The sequence below is a fragment of the Plecotus auritus genome (assembly GCF_963455305.1).
Source record: "Plecotus auritus genome assembly, chromosome: 1".
NCBI lineage: Eukaryota > Metazoa > Chordata > Mammalia > Chiroptera > Vespertilionidae > Plecotus > Plecotus auritus.
The window spans coordinates 39,566,293-39,586,198 of record NC_137770.1 but is presented as its reverse complement, the minus strand read 5'-3'; the positions used below and the strand labels follow the sequence as shown (position 1 = coordinate 39,586,198).

Below are 19,906 nucleotides of genomic sequence, written 5' to 3'. Positions count from 1 at the left end.
CAATTGGCCATATATGTATGGGTTTATTTCTGAAATCTCAATTAAATCCCACAGGTCTTTATGTCTATCCTTATGCCAATACCATGCTGTTTTGATTACTGTAGCTTTGCAATAAGTTTTGAAATCAGGAAGTGTGAATGCTCCAACTCTATTCTTTTGTTATTCATGTCCCCTTGAAACTCCATATGAATTGAGGCCATCTTTTCCATTTCTTCAAAAAACACTAATGAGATTTTGATAAGGATTGTTTCAGACCTGTAGAGATAGCTTTGGATAGTATTGCCATCTTAACAATGTCAAGTCTTCCAATCCATGCATAGGAAATGTCTTTCCATTTATTTGGTATTTATTTCGGTAATGTTTTTCAGTTTTCAGTTCAAGTAGGTTCTTAAGCAAACATTTTTCTTCCCTTCAATATGACACACTTGGACCATGTAAGAGAGAAATGCAACTCCTAAGAAGACAATCAGTATTCATTCATTTTTTTGGTACCCACTCTTGAAAATAAAAGACTTATAGATCCCTCAGCATTAAACCAGCATTCATTGACCATGATTTTTGTTCTAAGTTCTAGACTAGGTGCTAGAGGGCACCTGATTTACGTAAGCTTAAAATAGTATAACTATCAGATAGAACTCTAAACAGTGATGGTATACTGGGGATGGTAAAAAACAAAAAACACACACACAAAAAAAACACAGCCTTGTGCAGAAATCTGAGGGCACACAAACAAAGCAAAACTCAGAGCCCATGAGGGGGTTGAGTTGGGAAAGGTGTCAAATAGGAGACTTTGAAGGTAGAGCGGGATTTTGCCAGTCAGAAGAAGGATAGGAAGAGAATGGCATTTGGGGAAAAGAATGTGATACATACAAGTGTCAACCAATGAAAGCATAAATGAGACAACAAAATTGGTCTCTCAATCTATCTATCTATCTCAAATCCATTTTTAAAAAAGATCTTACAAGTTGTGTCATATAGAGTTAAAAAAAAAACAATAGAGGAACACCTTTCTATTGGAGAGGAGTTGGTAAGAAAAGATATTTTTTAGATAAAGAAAAATACATACTTTACATATATACATAAAGATCAACAAATATATGTCAATATGCAAACAACTGTTGGCATTTAATGAGAATGATATTTTTATGTCCAGGAGAAGCTTTTTTTCAGAAACTGAGAGCCTGAAAATCTTATCACATTGTTCTCCCAGCCTGGTACTACACCGGTAAGGAAAATCAAAGAAACACTTAATTAAGCAAAAAGCCCACATCTTCACCTTAATCACTACCTACATTTTGCCGCAGGTAAGGTCGTTTCTGTTCAGAATGACTTCTGTGGGCTACATAAATAAAATCACAGCCTGTTGTAGTTTTCCGAGCCCACCCACGTGCATGACCAAACTGAATTAAGCACTCATTAAAATCATGTACTTAAAAAGAGAGAGAAAAGAAGTCCCGTTTATTGTGTGTGTGTGGATGAAAGGGGAAATATAAAAATGACACCAACCAGAACCCAATTTCCTGTCCATGGCCCCAGAAGAGAAGATCACCGAGTCACCCTCTCTCCAGGGTTAGATATGGCTGAGAACAGATGTAATGTGGAAGCATCTGAACCACAGCATGGATGCCCCTCCATCTTTCCAGTTCAGGACAGGGCCAAAGGAGTCTGTGGGGAGTATCTGATGCCAACCTCAGAAACTGCAGCTGATCAGGGCTCAGACCTTTTACACTGTTTTATACTGTTATCTTCCAACTTACTCCTCCCACTTCTGTGCACTACTGACATGGTCCCTCTGCCTCGAGGACCTAGGTACAGAAGCAGAGCCTTATCTGTTAACTCCCAAGACTTAGCAAAGGGGACAGCAGGCTTGACTAATCTATCCTACTTAAGATCCTTTTAATAAATGAGAACATTCTTCTGGTTGGATTCTTTTGTATCCAAGTATAATATTATCTTTTGACTCCTGATATATTTTGCACTAAAATATGCTCAGTATAAACTCTGGACATGATATGACCTAGGTTTCTTTTTCTTAACAAAAGGGGAAAAAAACCTACAAAAAATATCCCCAATCACAGGTTGAAACCTACTTCACTTTTTAAAAATTCTAAATACAAAATTTTAATGATTACAAATATGCCTGTTAAAATATATGTTCTACAGTTTGACATGCATCTAGTTATTTAAAAAATTATTTTTTGTCTCACTATGATGTTAAAGGATACTCCCTGCCTTTAAGACTGGTATACTCCAGTAAACTTTTTTTTTTAATTTTTAAAAAGAGGGCAATATAAAAGGACCTGAATAAATCATATTACTCTACCAGTTAGATGATAGATTCTTTGGGAAAATTTGCTGAGGGATGCAAAATTAACAGAAACTTGTTCTCAAAGAATTGTCTTGTGTCAGTGACAATAAAGTCCACTTCAGGTTGAACTACACTGTAAGGATGTATATGGCCATTTTGTATTTTGTTCTCCTGTGGCATCACTTTATTTTAGCAGCATTTAATTTGTGTTAAGGTGTTTTCTGAACCAGAATAAATATTGGAAAAAGAGTGTCTTTGTTGACATGTTGTCAAGTAACAAAAACAAGTTCTGAGTAATTACAACAAAAGGAAGTTCATGTGTTTATTTCTCTAATTAGATTGTTAGAATTTCAGAAGGAACTTTTTTTTAAAATATATTTATTGATTTTTTACAGAGAGGAAGGGAGATGGATAGAGAGTTAGAAACATCGATGAGAGAGAAACATCAATCAGCTGCCTCTTGCACACCTCCCACTGGGGATGTGCCCGCAACCAAGGTACATGCCCTTGACCGGAATCGAACCCAGGACCCTTAAGTCCGCAGGCCAACGCTCTATCCACTGAGCCAAACCAGCTAGGGCAGAAGGAACTTTTTTTTTTAATTGTAAACTATATGGGACAACCAGATAACCATTTTTTTAAAAGCTGGACTTCTGCCCAGCTGGTATGGCTCAGTGGTTGAGCTTCAACCCATGAACCAGGAGGTCAAGGTTTGATTCCCAGTCAGGGAAAAACTTGGGTTGTGGTCTTGTTCCCCAGTGTGGGGTGTGCAGGAGGCAGCCAATCAGTGATTCTCTCTCATCATTGATGTTTCTATTTCTCTCTCCCTCTCCCTTCTTTTCTCTGAAATCAGTAAAAATAAATATTTTTAAAGTTTTTAAAAAATAAAATAAGTAAAAAAGCTGGATTCTGTCTTTGCTGCTGAAAATATATTCCAGGTGGATCAGAAATTTAAACATAAATATATGACATCATAAATGTATGAGAAAAAATGGGCAAAAAATTTATAGTCTTTTATTATGGAAGTATTTTCTATATATGACAGTTATTCCAGAAGCCATAAAAATGATAAAATAGTTCATATAAAAAATTAAAATTTTAAAGGGTAAAAATTACTTTAAACCGAGTTGAAAAAAGAACCAGGAAAAACATTTGCAACAAACATGACATAAAAAGGACTGATTGATTTAATAAAGGAAGAGCTCTTATAAAAATAAAAGCTGTGTTAAAATCAGGAGGGACTGGAGATGGGGTGGCCCCTTCCATCCCCTGCCCGCCATTCTCTGATAAGGACAACTGACATTTTCTCAGTCTTATGTAAAGTACTGTCAATCACAATTTCAAGGCAAAGTCTTTAATCTTTCCAACAATGTTGCTTATTTTTAACTTTTTTAACAAAGGTTGCTTATCTTAAACTCTTTCTATATAGAAATTCTGGTGTTGCTGCTAATAAGATGACATTATCTCAATGGAATAATGGGCAAAGAACATAAAGAAGAAATTTTAAATACCCACATGAAAAGGTATTCAACCCCTGCCATAGTTATAGAAAGTTACATTAAAATAATAATGTGATACCATTTTCAATACAGGGTAGAGCAAAAGTAGGTTTACAGTTGTGAGTATGCATGAAACATAGAGTTCATTCTCATATTTTTATTGATTGATTATTGTATTATTTTCCATACAAACAACTGTAAACTTACTTTTGCCCCACCTTGTAGATAAATTGAGCAAAAATTAAAAAGACTGGTGATACCCTGTGCTCAAGAACATGAAGCAATGGGCACTTGTATTTATGATTGGTGGGAGTATAAACAGGTATAACTTTGGGGGCTGAATTACAGATATATAAAAGATATATACATACATTTGTATCCTTTGACCTAGCAATTCTATTTCTAAGAATTTATCCAAGCCCTAGCCTGTTTGGCTCAGTGGATAAAGCATTGGCCTGTGGACTGAAGGGTCCCAGGTTTGATTCCAGTCAAGGGCACATACCTTGATTGCATGGTTGCAGGCTCAATCCCCAGCCCTGGTCATGTGAGAGGCAACCAATTGATGTCTCATCCATGTTTCTCTCTCTCTGTCTCTCCCCAGCCCTTCCACTCTCTCTAAAAATCAATGGAAAAATATCCGCGGGTGAGGACTAACAAAAAAACAAAAGAATTTATCTGGCAGATATACTTGCCCAAGTATCCTATAGATATACTTACACAAAGATTTTATTTTTTTTTCAAGGATGTTCATTGTAGCTTCAGATAATAATGTAAGAATATATGTACAGACTTAATTGGATTTCTAAGATATATCAAGGGGAAAAAAATAAGTTTCAGAATATTTCTATCACCCAATAAAATCCCAATGCCCATTTACAATTAATCCCTGTTGCTATCCCAGGCCCCAGGAAACTACTAATCTTTTTTTTTAATCTCTGTAGATTTGCTCTTTCTGGATATTTAATATCAAATAAAACATACAATATGTGGTTTTTGCTTCCACCTTTGCCCCTGAATGACAGAGCACAGATTGACAGTCCTCGCTTCTTTTTAATATGTCTATTGACAACTTTCAACAATGTGGTACATCATGAAGTGAGGCTTTGCCAAAATTGTTATAGATGGATGAGGATAGACATAGTGATTAAACACAATCATTATATCAGTGCCTCTCAAATATTTCCAAGCTACAGACAGCTTCAACAGAATGAATGTATACCTGCCACCTCCACAGGATTATATCTCACACACTCCCAAATTGTTACCACTACAAAACAAAATACCAAAAAATAATAGTAATGACAATGGTGACCACTACCATAAAACCTCCCAGGAAATAATGAGAAGAATGATGCTATTTTGGGTGACCCCCAATGAGAAAAATAACATCAAAATGTCTTGTTAAACATGGATGAGACATCAATTGGTTGCCTCCCACATGGTCAGTGTGGCTCAGATGGTCGTGTATCCTCCTGAAAGGTTGATGGATGGTTTGATTCCCCATCAGGGCACATGCCTGGGTTTCCAGCTCAATCTCTGGTAAGGGGCGTGCAGGATGGAAGGCGATCCATGTTTTTCTTGCTCTCTTGATCTCTCTAAAAATCAATTTTTAAAAAATGTCTTATGCCAAAATAGTAATAAAAATGTCCTGAGCCCAGCTGGTATGGCTCAATAGTTGAGCGTAGACCTATGAACCAGGAGGTCACAGTTCAATTTCTGGTCAGGGCACATGTCGCACATGTCGGGTTGTGAGCTTGATACCCAGTGTAGGGTGTGCAGGAGGCAGCCAATTCTCTCTCATCATTGATGTTTCTGTCTCTCTCTCCCTGTCCCTCCCTCTCTGAAATAATAAAAAGATATTTAAAAAATAAAAATGTCCTGAAATATTGTCCTAGATGCACTGGTGCCCATGGATAATAAGCAACACTCTCAGAACAGACTTTGAGAACTGTATGGTGGACTTGAAGGTAAGAATTATCATTAAATGAATAAATATCCCAAGAAGTGCTTCAACCTTGGATTTTAGATTTCTTGGTATTTTTTTTTTTTAACATATTTTATTGATATTTCACAGAGAGGAAGGGAGAGGGATAGAGAGCTAGAAACATCGATGAGAGAGAAACATCGATCAGCTGCCTCCTGCACACCCCCCACTGGGGATGTGCCCGCAACCAATGTACATGCCCTTGACCGGAATCGAACCCGGGACCTTTCAGTCCGCAGGCCGACGCTCTATCCACTGAGCCAAACCGGTTTCGGCTTGGTGTTGTTTTTTTTTTTTTAACTTTTACTTTTTTGTTGTTGTTAACCCTTACCCGAGGATATTTTTCCACTGATTTTTAGGGAGAGTGGAAGGGAGGGGGAGAGACAGAGCGAAAGAAACATGGATGTGAGAGAGACAGATTGGTTCCTACTGCACATGTCCGGACCAGGGCCAGGATTGAGCCTGCAACCGAGGTACGTACCCTTGTCCAGAATCGAACCCAGGTTCCTTCAATCTGCAGGCTGACGCTCCATCCACTGAGCCAAACCAGCTAGAGATAACTTTCACTTTTTAATACATAAAAGTATACCAGCCAGTGTAACCTCTAGCCCCCTCTTCCAAGTAGCTATCACCCAGGCCCAACAACCATCAACGCATGCCCAATCTGCCCCAGCCACAAATTAAATCTGTCCCTCCACATTATTTGGAACAAACTTCAGACATCACATAATTTTATCCACAAATATTTCATTGTGCAATTCTACTATACAATGTTTTTGTAATAAAAATACCACAATACCACAATCACATCTAAGATATTTCAATGATAACTGCTTGATATAAAATTTCTAATGATTGTTTCTGTTATTTGAATTTACAACAACGCAAGAAGCCCAGGTGGCAACACAACCTCTGTCAGATAAGGACTTGGAGAAGAGGGGCTCCCTGCTCATCCTGGTAGAATACACGTGGTAATATTTCTCCACATTGCTAAGTGACGTTGTCAGGCTGGGAGCCAAAGGACCGAAAAGAATGCAGATATAAGCTCAAAAAACGTATGCCATATTGGGCATCCCCTTTTGGTTATGAAATGATGAATTAACCACTAGCAGCTAAAATGTGTGGGATCTTTTTCAGAAAATGGAATATCTTTCCCTTACTGAGCACATTGATTAGACACATAATCTAGACTGTCTGGAAATAGTTTCTCTGTAGATGAACAAATCACACCCTTCAATGCACTGTTTAATTTTAGATATATCTTGTCACATTTATTTAAATGCTTTGGCTCTGCATTTTTTTTCCCCCTTTAGGCATGCCTGATGTCCACATTTATAATTTAGCTGTCATTTTTCTCAAAAGGCAGTGTGGGGCAATAGCAAAAGCAATTCCAGGCTTTATCACATACAAACAGTATGTATGACCTTACACAAGTGACTTAACCTCTCTGAACAAGATTTTTTTCATTTGTTGACTAATGAGGTTTGGTGAGGATTAAATGAGATAATGGATTTAGCACTGTGTCTGCATGTATTAGATAATCACGAAATCATAGTTATTGTTGCCCTGACCGGTGTGCTCAGTGGTTTGATTCCTGGTACCTGGGTTGCAGGTTTGATCCCCGCCCCAGTCTAGTTGCATACGGGAGGCAACCTATCCATGTGTCTTTCTCATCTCTCTCTCTCTCTCTCTCACTCACTCTCTCTCTTCCCCTCCCCCCCGCTCCCTCCTTCCCTTCCACTCTCTCTAAAAAAAAAATCAATGGAAAACATATCCTCAAGTGAGGATTGGAAAAAAAAATCATAGCTATTATTAATAAAAGAAAATTTTTCTATAATAAAAATGTGTAATTTATCAAAATTCCCCCTAGAATGACTTTTTCTTTAGCATTATTATTTCTTTTTTTAAAATATATTTTATTGATATTTCACAGAGAGGAAGGGAGAGGGATAGAGAGCCAGAAACATCGATGAGAGAGAAACATCGATCAGCTGCCTCCTGCACACCTCCCACTGGGGATGTGCCCGCAATCAAGGTACATGCCCTTGACCGGAATCGAACCCGGGACCTTTCAGTCCGCAGGCCGACGCTCTATCCACTGAGCCAAACCGGTTTCAGCTGGGCCAGCATTATTATTTCTAACTGATGCCTAAACAAAGCCATAATGCTACTACACATGGATGGGATATCTAAGGAATAATGTTCCTCCCATCATTGCCTTGGATGTAAACAAGAACTTAGAGTAATCGAACTGTAACTGATAGACACTCAAACCATTTTATTTTTAATCTGTTTTTTAATCAGATCAATCCAACCATTTTTATTGATTCTATGCTCTCAGAATAAAATACCAAACTATTGTGTTTAAAATTAACAGGAGGAAATAATGGGAAAAGGCCAAAAAACAAACAAACAAATTAAAAAGCCTCATTTCTTCCTTAGCGATAATACAAAAAAAAAATAAAATAAAAATTCAAGTCTTTGGGTTCTATTCCAAATCTGACTTGGCCTGAGGTATAAATGTGAAGAAACCAGAAAACATATTTTTCCATCCACTTATAGACACAGCAAAAAACTCATTTATAGTATAATATATGAAATAGGATGCTAGTTCAGCAAATACTTTAATGTTCAATGTATGGTTTATTAAAGCTTTATTAAGTAATTTAGCCAATTTTCTCTGTCTTTATAAGTTTAAATATGGTGGGTAACTGATTCTGTGATTGATGGTTCAGGATCTTGCCATACTTCATAGTTAGCAATAAATTTTCATTATGGATTTCTACAGAAATGAAGAGTGTGATAAATCAGCCCATATCTGTCCTGACCTTAACACAGTTCCTGGTACAATTCTCTAGTGAATTGCTTCACTTTCCAAAAGGGGACACTCCATCATAATTCCAGCACATTGTGAGTTCTGATTCATTATTTAAAGTTTCATTACAATGTGACATGAGCATTCATGAAATGTGGCATGAAATATTCTTTGAGAGGTCAGCTTGAAAAGCACTATTGTGGTCAGTCACGCAGATGTTTAGCTACATACTAAGTCTAAAGCAGTTTTCTATTGTCCCTGACCAACTGGCTGCAGGGGGAGCTGCGAGCAGTTCAGCTGGCCCCCTTTCCATGCCACTGTCATCCATTCAAAAAATGACTCTGCCTACCCCTTCTCACTCCTATAACAGGTGCTGGTCTACAAAGTCCCTGCTCTCAGGGTGAAGGCACCGTAAACAAGACACTACTGTGCAGTAATACGTGTCAGTCACTTATCAAATACTTATCCAGAACCTACTCTATGCCAGGTGCTCTCTAGAGACACAAAAGTAAGTTGAACAGACAAAAATATTTTTAAATATATCTTTATTGATTTCAAAGAGGAAGAAAGAGGGAGCAAGAGATAGAAACATCAATGATGAGAATCATTGATTGGCTGCCTCCTGCATGGCCTCTACTGGGGACTGAGCCTGGACCTAGGCATGTGCCCTGCCCAAGAATCAAACCGTGACCTCCTGGTTCATAGGTCAACACTCAACCACTGAGCCACACCAGCCAGGTGACAAAAATATTTTGTAATGTGCTGTAATGTGCACAGGATGCCATGGAAGCCCAGATAAAGAAGATTTAAATAGACTAATAGACCAGGGGTCAGGGAAAGCTTTTCGGAGGAGGTGATACTTTAACAGAGTTTGGAAAGACAAAGAGAAAAGATACTAAAAAAGGCGTTCTAGGCACAAAGAGGGAGGTGTGAAGCTGCAGCTTACATTTGGGAAACTACGGGCAGATTATTATAACCCCTGTTTTATCTGAAAACTGCAGCATGTCATTGAAAGGTTTTAAACAAATGCCATGATTGTATTTGCATTTTCGAGTGCTCACTCTGCCTGCAATATAGATAATGGGCTGTGGAGAAGGCAGAGAGAACAACTAAGTAGCTGTTGTCATAATCCTGATTGCAGAGTAGGAATGGGTAAGATAAGGTTTATACAAAACATACCACAGGCCTTTGCAACTGATTAGGATAATGAGAGGGACCTAGAAGACTTCCAGTTTCTGGCTAGAAAGGCTACTACTTGGGTCCTTGGTGCTGATGAAAACCCTACATCAGCCAAACACGGGGAAGCTTTTACAGTGCATTAATGAAATCTAAGATTAGGTTACCTTCCCAGCCACTTGGATTCAACATTGACCTCCAAGTTAAGGAAGGCGAGCCTTAACTGGTTTGGCTCGGTGGATAGAGCGTCGACCTGTGGACTAAAGGGTCCCGGGTTCAATTCCAGTCAAGGACATGTACCTTGGTTGTGGGCACATCCCCAGTACGGGGTGTGCAGAAAGCAGCCAATCAATGATTCTCTCTCATCATTGATATTTCTATCTCTCTCTCTCTCCCTTCCTCTCTGAAATCAATAAAAATTATATAAAAAATAAGGTAAGTGTTTAAAAAAAAGAAGTTGAAAAATAAAACTACATTATGAAAGCTGGAATTCTGATTAAATCTTGTACTTTAGAAAGGATTAATTAGGAGGCACTAATATAACTGGAACTATAAAACCCCTCAGACGATGTAATTCAGTTGATTAAATCAGAATATTAAATATTTTTCTAACACAGTGCTTGAGAAAACAGCTCTAAACTGTGATCAAAAAACTAAAAAGGCAGGAAAAAAACCTATGGCCGAAACCGGTTTGGCTCAGTGGATAGAGCGTCGGCCTGTGGACTGAAAGGTCCCAGGTTCGATTCCGGTCAAGGGCACGTACCTTGGTTGCGGGCACATCCCCAGTGGGAGGTGTGCAGGAGGCAGCTGATCGATGTTTCTCTCTCATCAATGTTTCTAACTCTCTATCCCTCTCCCTTCCTCTCTGTAAAAAATCAATAAAATATATTAAAAAAAAAAAAACAACCTATGATCAATGCTTTATTGCGATTTTATTGTTTTAAATACAAATTTGTGTCTTCTCCCATATGGATGATATTTAAAAGATAATTTGTCACATATACATAATTAAGGGCAATCATTTCTCTTATGGATTCTTGCAATAGCTTGCAAAATGGTTTCTTGCTACCTGTCTCAGTCCCCTCCACTTCACCCTGGTCTGTTCCGCTTCAAAAGCAGTGAACACAGACTGATCAAACTAAACACAAACATGATATTGTCTTTCCCTTATTTAACATATTTTGAATGGTGACTATAACTATAGGATAAAGTCCAAACTCCCCAGCATACCAGTAAGGGGCTTAATGATTTTAACGCATCACTTCCTACACATGACAGCATCTTACCACTCCCTCTAGTCTTACCAAGTTTCTTTTTAAAAAAAAAAAATATTTTATTGATTTTTTACAGAGAGGAAGGGAGAGGGATAGTTTGAAACATCGATGAGAGAGAAACATCGATCAGCTGCCTCCTGCACACCCCCTCCTGGGGATGTGCCTGCAACTAAGGTACATGCCCCTGACCAGAATCAAACCTGGGAACCTTCAGTCCACGACCTGACGCTCTATCCACTGAGCCAAACGGGTTAGAGCCTTGCCAAGTTTCTTTCTTTCTTTTTTTTTTTTAATAAATCTTTATTCAGATTACAATTATTTCTCCTTTTTCCCCCCATAGCTCCCCTCCACCCAGTTCCCATTCCACCTTCTGCCCTTACCTCCCCCCCACTGTCCTCATCCATGGGTGTATGATTTTTGTCCAGTCACTTCATGAACCCCCCCATACCCCTTTCCCCCTAAGAATTATCAGTCCACTCCCTTTCTATGCCCCTGATTCTCTTATATTCACCAGATTATTCTGTCCCTCAGGTTTTTAATTCACTTGATTTTTAGGTTCACTTGTTGATAGATATGTATTTGTTGTTCATAATTTTTCTCTTTACTTTTTTCTTCTTCCTCTTCTTTAAGAATACCTCTCAGCATTTCATATAATACTGGTTTGGTGGTGATGAACTCCTTTAGCTTTTTCTTATCTGTGAAGCTCTTTATTTTCCCTTCAATTCTGAATGATAGCTTTGCTGGGGAGAGTAATCTTGGTTGTAGGTTCTTGCTATTCATCACATTGAACATTTCTTGCCACTCCCGTCTGGCCTGCATAGTTTCTGTTGAGAAATCAGCTGACAGTCGTATGGGTGCTCCCTTGTAGGTAATTAACTGTTTTTCTCTTTCTGCTTTTAATATTCTCTCTTTGTCTTTTGCTCTTGGCATTTTAATTATAATGTGTCTTGGTGTGGTCCTCTTTGGATTCCTTTTGTTTGGGGTTCTGTGCGCTTCCTGGACTTGTAAGTCTATTTCTTTCACCAGGTGGGGGAAGTTTTCTGTCATTATTTCTTCAAATAGGTTTTCAGTATCTTGCTCTCACTCTTCTTCTGGCACCCCCATAATTCTGATGTTGGTACGCTTGAAGTTGTCCCAGAGTCTTCTTACACTATCTTCAACTTTTTGGATTTTTTTTTTTGCTTTTTGCTTTTTCGGTTGAGTGTTTTTTGCTTCTTTGTGTTTCAATTCTTTGACTTGATTTTTGTGTTCCTCTTGTCTGTTTTGGGGTCTCTGTATAATATTTTTTATTTCAGTCAGTGTATGTTTAATTTCTAGTTGGTCCTTTTTCATATCTTCGAGGGTCTCGTTATATTTATCGGCCTTTTCTAGGATATTCTTAAAAAGCCTTATAACCGTGGTTTTGAATTCTATATCCAGTCATTTGTTTTCCTCCATTTCTTTCGTTTGTGATCTGATTCTTGGACGCCGCATTTTCACTGCTTCCCTGAGTTGGTAAGGTAGATTTGTGTGCTAGGTTTCCAATATGGCCCAGTGGGTCTGCCTCCCCAGTTAACCTGAGGTGGACACTCTTGGTGCACCCCTTTGTGGACTGTGTGTACAGCCTTGTTGTAATGAAGTCTTGATTGTTGTTGGTATTACTGGGAAGAATTGACCTCCTGGCCAGTTGGCTGTAAGGATCAGCTGTGTCTATGCTGGGAGAAGTTCGGTGCTAGAGACAGCCTTATAGGATTAGACTTGCCAAATTGCAATAGCCTCTGTGCTCAGCTTGGATGGGGTGGAGTCTCAGTCTTGGCTTCCTGTCAGCCTTACCCTTGCGCGCACGTGCGTGCCTTCAGACCTCCACCTTCCCTGGCTCCTGAGTCTCTGCCCGAGAGTCCAGACTCCCCCCACAAGAGCGTGGGTCCCCAGGGGCTCTCCTGGAACCGGGGTTCAGTGCAGTCAGGAACCTCCGACTCCCTTCCACTAGGGAAAGCCTGTGGCAACCTCCGCAGCCTTTGTGCGCACTGGCACACGCGCGCACGCGCTTTCAGTCCTCCGCCTTCCCCGGCTACCGAGTCTCCGCCCGAGAGTCCAGACTCCCCCCACAAGAGCGTGGGTCCCCAGGGGCTCGCCTGGAACCGGGGTTCAGTGCAGTCAGAACTGGAGCCCAGTGGAGTCAGGAACCTCCGACTCCCTTCCACTAGGGAAAGCCTGTGGCAACCTCCGCAGCCTTTGTGCGCACTGGCGCGTGCGCTCTTTCAGTCCTCCGCCTTCCCCGGCTCCCGAGTCTCCGCCCGAGAGTCCAGACTCCCCCCGTAAGAGCGTGGGTCCCCAGGGGCTCGCCTGGAACTGGGGTTCAGTGCAGTCAGAACTAGGGTTCAGTGCGGTCGGGGGCTTCCTTCCCCCTTCCGCCAGAGAAAGTCAGCCAGGCTCTCAGCCGCCCTTCCTCTCTGCGCGCACAAAGACCCTTTGCCGTACCTCCAATTCTCTGTGAGCTTTTCTCTTTCCTTCTAGTTGTAGAATTTTCACTCAGCCAGCTTTCCTGTGGTTCTGGATGGTGTCCATTCTGTCTTTTAGTTGTAGTTTTGAAATTGTTGTGCGAGGCAGCAGTTTAGGTGCTTACCTATGCCGCCATCTTGGTTTCTCCCCCTTGCCAAGTTTCTTATGTCTCAACCTGGAAATCCTTTCCCGTGGCTCTACATTGGAAAATTGGCACTAAGCTTCTAGACCAGCCGTGGGCAAACTACGGCCCACGGGCCGGATCCAGCTGTTCTATCCGGTTCTCTTGCTCTCCCCTCCGTTCCTTTACTTTGAATTTATATTAGTTCACACAAACACTCCATCCATGCTTTTTTTCCGGCCCTCCGGTCCAGTTTAAGAACCCATTGTGGCCCTCGAGTCAAAAAGTTTGCCCACCCCTGTAATCTAGACAGAGTCCATGCATTGTGTCCTCTGTTATGTATTCCCATTCCCACCTGCCCTGGAAAAAGCTCAAGTTGCACTCTGTCTCTGCCTCTAGAGCACCATGTTCATTCAAGCATTCGCTTTTTTTTTTTTTTTTTTTTTAATACATTTTTATTGATTTTTTACAGAGAGGAAGGTAGAGGGATAGAGAGTTAGAAACATCGATGAGAGAGAAATATCAATCAGCTGCCTCCTGCCTGCCCCTACTGGGGATCGAGCCTGCAACCAAGGTACATGCCCTCGACCGGAATCAAACCTGGGACCCTTCAGTCCACAACCCAACGCTCTATCCACTGAGCCAAAACAGTCAGGGCTAAGCATTAGCTTTTGTCAATAGTTTTAAATGTTTGTTTACTTGTCTATAAATGTGACTATAAGCTCCGGAGGCTAGTAATTTTGTTTTATATTTGTTCTCCCAGCCCACAGAGCATCTCCTTGAATCAAGAACAAATGAATGAACACCTCCCTGAAGCTGCCCTGACCATTACCTAGGCAGTTAATTGGTCCCTTCCTCTGTCCTCCTTTAATACTTTTCCTATATTCCCAGTATGGTACTTATTACTTTACATGTATATCTTCCCAATACAGTCTTTGAAAGAGATCATTCTTCCCTTTTGTTTTGTTTTTAGACCTAGCATATAATAAGCCCTCAAGAAGCACTTATTAAAAGAATGAAAATCTTGAAAGCATGCCTCTCAAACTTGTAGGTGGCACTATATTTAATATGTTTACTGCCAGACACTTGATTAAAAAAGACCGAGATATTCCTCCCTCCCTTCCTTCCTTCCTTCCTTCCTTCCTTCCTTCCTTCCTTCCTTCCTTCCTTCCTTCCTTCCTTCCCTCACCTGAGGATATGTTTATTGATTTTAGAATGAGAAGAAGGGAGAGAGAGAAACATCAATGTGAGAGAGAAACTTAAATCTGTTGCCTCCAGTACCCACCTGACCGGGGATTGAACCCACAATCTAGATACGTGCCCTGACTGGGAATTGAACCTGCGTGCAACCTTTTGGTGTATGGGGATAACGCTCCAATCAACTGAGCCACCTGGCCAGGGCAGACCTGGACTTTTTAAAGTGATATGAAAAGGCTAGAAAGATGGACCAAAACTAGTTAGGTTAAATTTAACAGAAAGAGGTATAAAGCCCCAAATTTAGGTACACATTAGGTATTTATTTGCGAGGTGAGAGAACTGAGCCAACAGTATATGACTGAAAATAAAGAAACCCACTGCTACATAGTAATAAAGCATAGTACTGAAGCAAGAGAGTTGAGTCCCATCACACTATAAGCTCTTCAGACATATCTTGGGTATTGTGTAATCGATGGGACATATTACTGGTAACAAAACAGAGAAATTCTAGAAGTGGGTAAACAGGCTAAGTGGTCTGAAAACTATGAAAATGAGGAACAGTTAAAAGAACAGAAGTGCCACTCTGGCTGGGCAGCTAGAGCATTGTCCTGATATGTATGCCAATGTTGCTGGTTCCATCCTTGGTCAGGGCACATACAAGAAGCAAACAAAGAATGCATAAATAAGTGGAACAACAAATCGATGCTTCACTCTCTCTCTCCCCCTAAAAATCAATATATAAAAAAATCGAGTCTGTAATCCATGCATGTGCCCTGACTGGAAATCAAACCGTGACCTGAAGGTTCATAGTTTGATGCTCAAAAACTGAGCCACACCAGCTGGGCAATATATAAAATTTTTTTTAAAAAAAGAATAGGAATGTCTAGCTTGGGGAAATAAGTAGACAAGGTGGGGGAGAATAAGGTGTTAGCTAAAGGTATACAGATTCCAGTTCAACCTAGTTTGGATTATTAATGCTTTTTATTCCTCATTTAACAAAAGAGGAAACGGAAGCCCAGTGTTTAATGAAGTGCCTGAAGTCAAGTCAGTTAACAGAGTTAGGATGTAGTAAACCCAGGTTCTATAACCTTCTGCTAGAAGGTTAAGCTTTCTAAAATGATTCTTATCCTTATAGCATGTTACCTAATTGTATTAACAAATGCATTTTCAGTATGTTGTAGATCCCAACTGGTCATGAGCTCATCACTAGAAATGTTTGGGGAGACAACTCTCATCAGAGAAAGTTTTGTATTAGGTTGGATTTTAGACTTGAAAACCTCTTTTGTCATTTCATATACTAAAATTGAAAATTTTATAAAATGTAATTATTTGGATTAAGGTATAACTATAATTATGCAGTGTAGTTTTGGCTCTTTTTTAATGTTTTTATTTTTACTTTTTTATTTTAATATTTATTGTTCAGATTATTACAATTGTTCCTCTTTTTCCCCCCATAGCTCCCCTCCACCGGTTCCCACCCCACCCTCTGCCCTTACCGCCCCCCCACTGTCCTCATCCATAGGTGTACGATTTTTGTCCAGTCTTTTCCCGCACCCCCCACACCCCTTTCCCCCCGAGAACTGTCAGTCCACTCCCTTTCTATGCCCCTGATTCTATTATATTTATCAGTTTATTCTGTTTATCAGATTTTTTATTCACTTTATTTTTAGATTCACTTGTTGATAGATATGTATTTGTTGTTCATAATTTTTATCTTTACCTTTTTCTTCTTCTTCCTCTTCTTAAAGAATACCTTTCAGCATTTCATACAATACTGGTTTGGTGGTGATGAACTCCTTTAGCTTTTTCTTATCTGTGAAGCTCTTTATCTACCCTTCAATTCTGAATGATAGCTTTGCTGGGGAGAGTAATCTTGGTTGTAGGTTCTCGCTATTCATCACTTTGAATATTTCTTGCCGCTCCCGTCTTGCCTGCATAGTTTCTGTTGAGAAATCAGCTAACAATCATATGGGTGCTCCCTTGTAGGTAACTAACTGTTTTTCTCTTGCTGCTTTTAATATTCTCTCTTTGTCTTTTGCTCTTGGCATTTTAATTATGATGTGTCTTGGTGTGGTCCTCTTTGGATTCCTTTTGTTTGGGGTTCTATGCACTTCCTGGACTTGAAGGTCTATTTCTTTCACCAGGTAGGGGAAGTTTTCTGTCATTATTTCTTCAAATAGGTTTTCAGTATCTTGCTCTCTCTCTCTTCTTCTGGCACCCCCATAATTCGGATTTTGGTACACTTGAAGTTGTCCCAGAGGCTCCTTACACTATCTTCATATTTTTGGACTCTTTTTTCTTTTCTGGTTGGGTGTTTTTTGCTTCTTTGTATTTCAAATCTTTGACTTGATTCTTGCGATCCTCTAGACTGCTGTTGGATCCTTGTATATTATTTTTTATTTCAGTCAGTGTATGCTTAATTTCTAGTTCGTCCTTTTCCATATCCTCAAATTGCTAAATTTATTGACCTTTTCTGGAAAATTCTTGAGTAACCTTATAATCGTGGTTTTGACCTCTATGTCCAGTAGTTTGCTTTCCTCCATTTCTTTCATTTGTGACCTGTTTCTTTGTCTCCGCATTTTGGCTGCTTCCCTGAGTTGATAGAGTGGCTTTGTGTGCTAGGTGTCCTATAGGGCCCAGTGGCTCAGCCTTCCCAGTTACCTGAGGTGGACACTCTTGGTGCACCCCTTTGTGGGCTGTGTGCACAGTCTTGTTGTAGTTAAGCCTTGATTGTTGTTGGTATCACTGGGAGGAATTGACCTCCAGGCCAATTGGCTGTGAGGATCAGCTGTGTCTATGCTGGGAGATCTTCTGTGCTGGAGACACCCTTATGTGACAAGACTTGCAAAAGCCTCTGTGCTCAGCTTGCATGGGGCAGAGTCTTAGGGTGGAGCAGACAGCAATGACTTCCTGTAAGCCCTGCCCTAATAGGCCCCTGGGTCTCAGTGTCCTGCAGTAATTGCTGCAAGCACCTCTGAGAGAAAGCCGCCCTTGAGTTTCGCCCGCTTCCAGACAGTCCAGTTTCTCCCCATATAAGTTTGGGTCCCCGGAGTCTCACCGGAACTGGAGTTCAGAGCAGTCAGGAGCTTTTGTCTCCCTCCCGATTGAGAAAGCCAGCTGTGTACTCGGTTTCCAGCCCTCTCCGCACACCTGCCTCCGTACCTCTGCCCTCTGCAGCTCCTCTGAGTCTCAGTGTGCTTTTCTCTTTCCTTCTAGCTGTAGAATTTCCACTCAGCCAGCCTTCCTGTGGTTCTGGATGATGTCTGTTTTGTCTTCTAGTTGTAGTTTTGAAATTGTTGTGCGAGGCAGCAGTTTAGGTGTTTACCTATGCCGCCATCTTGGTTTCTCCTAGTTTTGACTCTTGAGTCAAGAATTGTCTGGGTTCAAATTCCTGCTATGCCACTTATCAGCTGGAAGGCCTTGGGCACATTATTTAACCTCTCTCGACCTCAGTATCCTCATTTGTAAAGTAGAGATAATACTTAACTCATAAAGTTACGATGAGGAATAAAGAAGATTATATACAGCAACAGAGCTAGCAAGTAGAACTCAAATATTAGCTCTAGCTGTTTGTGTGGAAGTGGAAGAAATTGCTAAAGGACAGGGTAAGAAGAGATTTAAGGGCAGAACCATGGAGAAGACTAACATTTAATTGGTGTGGTGGTTTGAATAGTATTCCCCCCAAATTCTTATCCGCTGGGAACCTTAAAAAGGTGACATTATTTGGAATTAGGATCTTTGCAGATATAATCAAATTGAGATGACTTACTGGGTTAGGATTAGGGCCCTAATCTAATGACCGGTATTCTTATAAGAAGGAAATTTGGACACAAAGATACACAGAAGGAAAATAATGTGAAGATGCAGGTAAGAGAACATCATATGACGGCACAGAGATACAGGAAAGAAGTCCAGGTGATGACGATGACAGAGACTGGAGTAATGCATCTACAAGCTAAGGAACACCAAAGATTATTGCCAACTACCAGAAGCTAGAAAGAGGCATGGAAGGATCCTCCCCTAGAGCCTCCAGAGAATGCATGACCTTGCTGACAACTTAATCTAGGACTTCTGGCCTCCAGAACTGTAAGAAAATAAATTTGTTTTAATCCACCCAGTTTTTGGTATTTTGTGGTGGCATCCCTAGAAAACAAATACAGATGCTGAGCAGATAGGATGGGTAATAATAACACCTTGTAGTTTCAAAATCGTTTCACAAATATAATGTCAATTGATCCTCACAAAGACCTGAAGTAACAGGACAGTTTACAGATATGAAAATGGATGATCATAAATCTTAGAGACTTGATAGGTGGCAGAAACATAATTTGAACCTGAGTGAAGGGTCCTGTTCAAACACTCTGACTCTATTAAGCGAACTACTGCATCCTTTCTCTTTTTGAAGTTTCCTTTCCCATCACAATTCCATTTTCATCCTCTTACCTCAGGCAACTTGCTTCAGTTAAGGTCACTGATCAGTGAATTCTACTAACATTATATTGTCCACATCTATGCATTGTATTACTTTAACTCTTACTATGTTAAGACCTTGTCCTTGTAGGGAGGTGCAAGCATCCATAGCACATAAGAAGACATACTTGGTGAAAACATGTCATTCCTCTTCCCAATAACTTAGACAAGGCAGCAACCCATCCCAATAGCTCTTTTCCATAACAATTTCAGCAGGAAACAAATAGAGCTGTCAAACGATAAAGTTGTAAACAACCTATGGTGTGCGCATAGTGACCTACCTAGAACAGCTAACTTTTCTCAGGTTACACAGCTCCTCAGGAACGCTTGTTTCTCCACGGCTTAAAATGGTTTATGCTATTTTAAACTGATTTCTTTTGTAGTAAAATGAAAACTTTCATTGGAATGACTATCAATTAAGAAGTTGTACGTCCATACATGCCCTGACTGGTTTGGCTCAGTGGATAGAGTATTGGCCTGTGGACTGAAGGGTCCCTGGTTTGATTCTGGTCAAGGGCATGTACCTTGGTTGCAGGCACATCCCCAGTGGGGGGTGTACAGGAGGCAGCTGATTGATGTTT

At 40.2% G+C, this 19,906-nt stretch overlaps 1 protein-coding gene across 1 annotated transcript in view; it reads right to left on the bottom strand.

Annotated features, from left to right (window-relative positions):
• The window catches only part of ARMH4 (armadillo like helical domain containing 4), a 257,827-nt gene that overhangs the window by 156,546 nt on the left and 81,375 nt on the right, over positions 1 to 19,906 (bottom strand). The window lies entirely within an intron of this gene.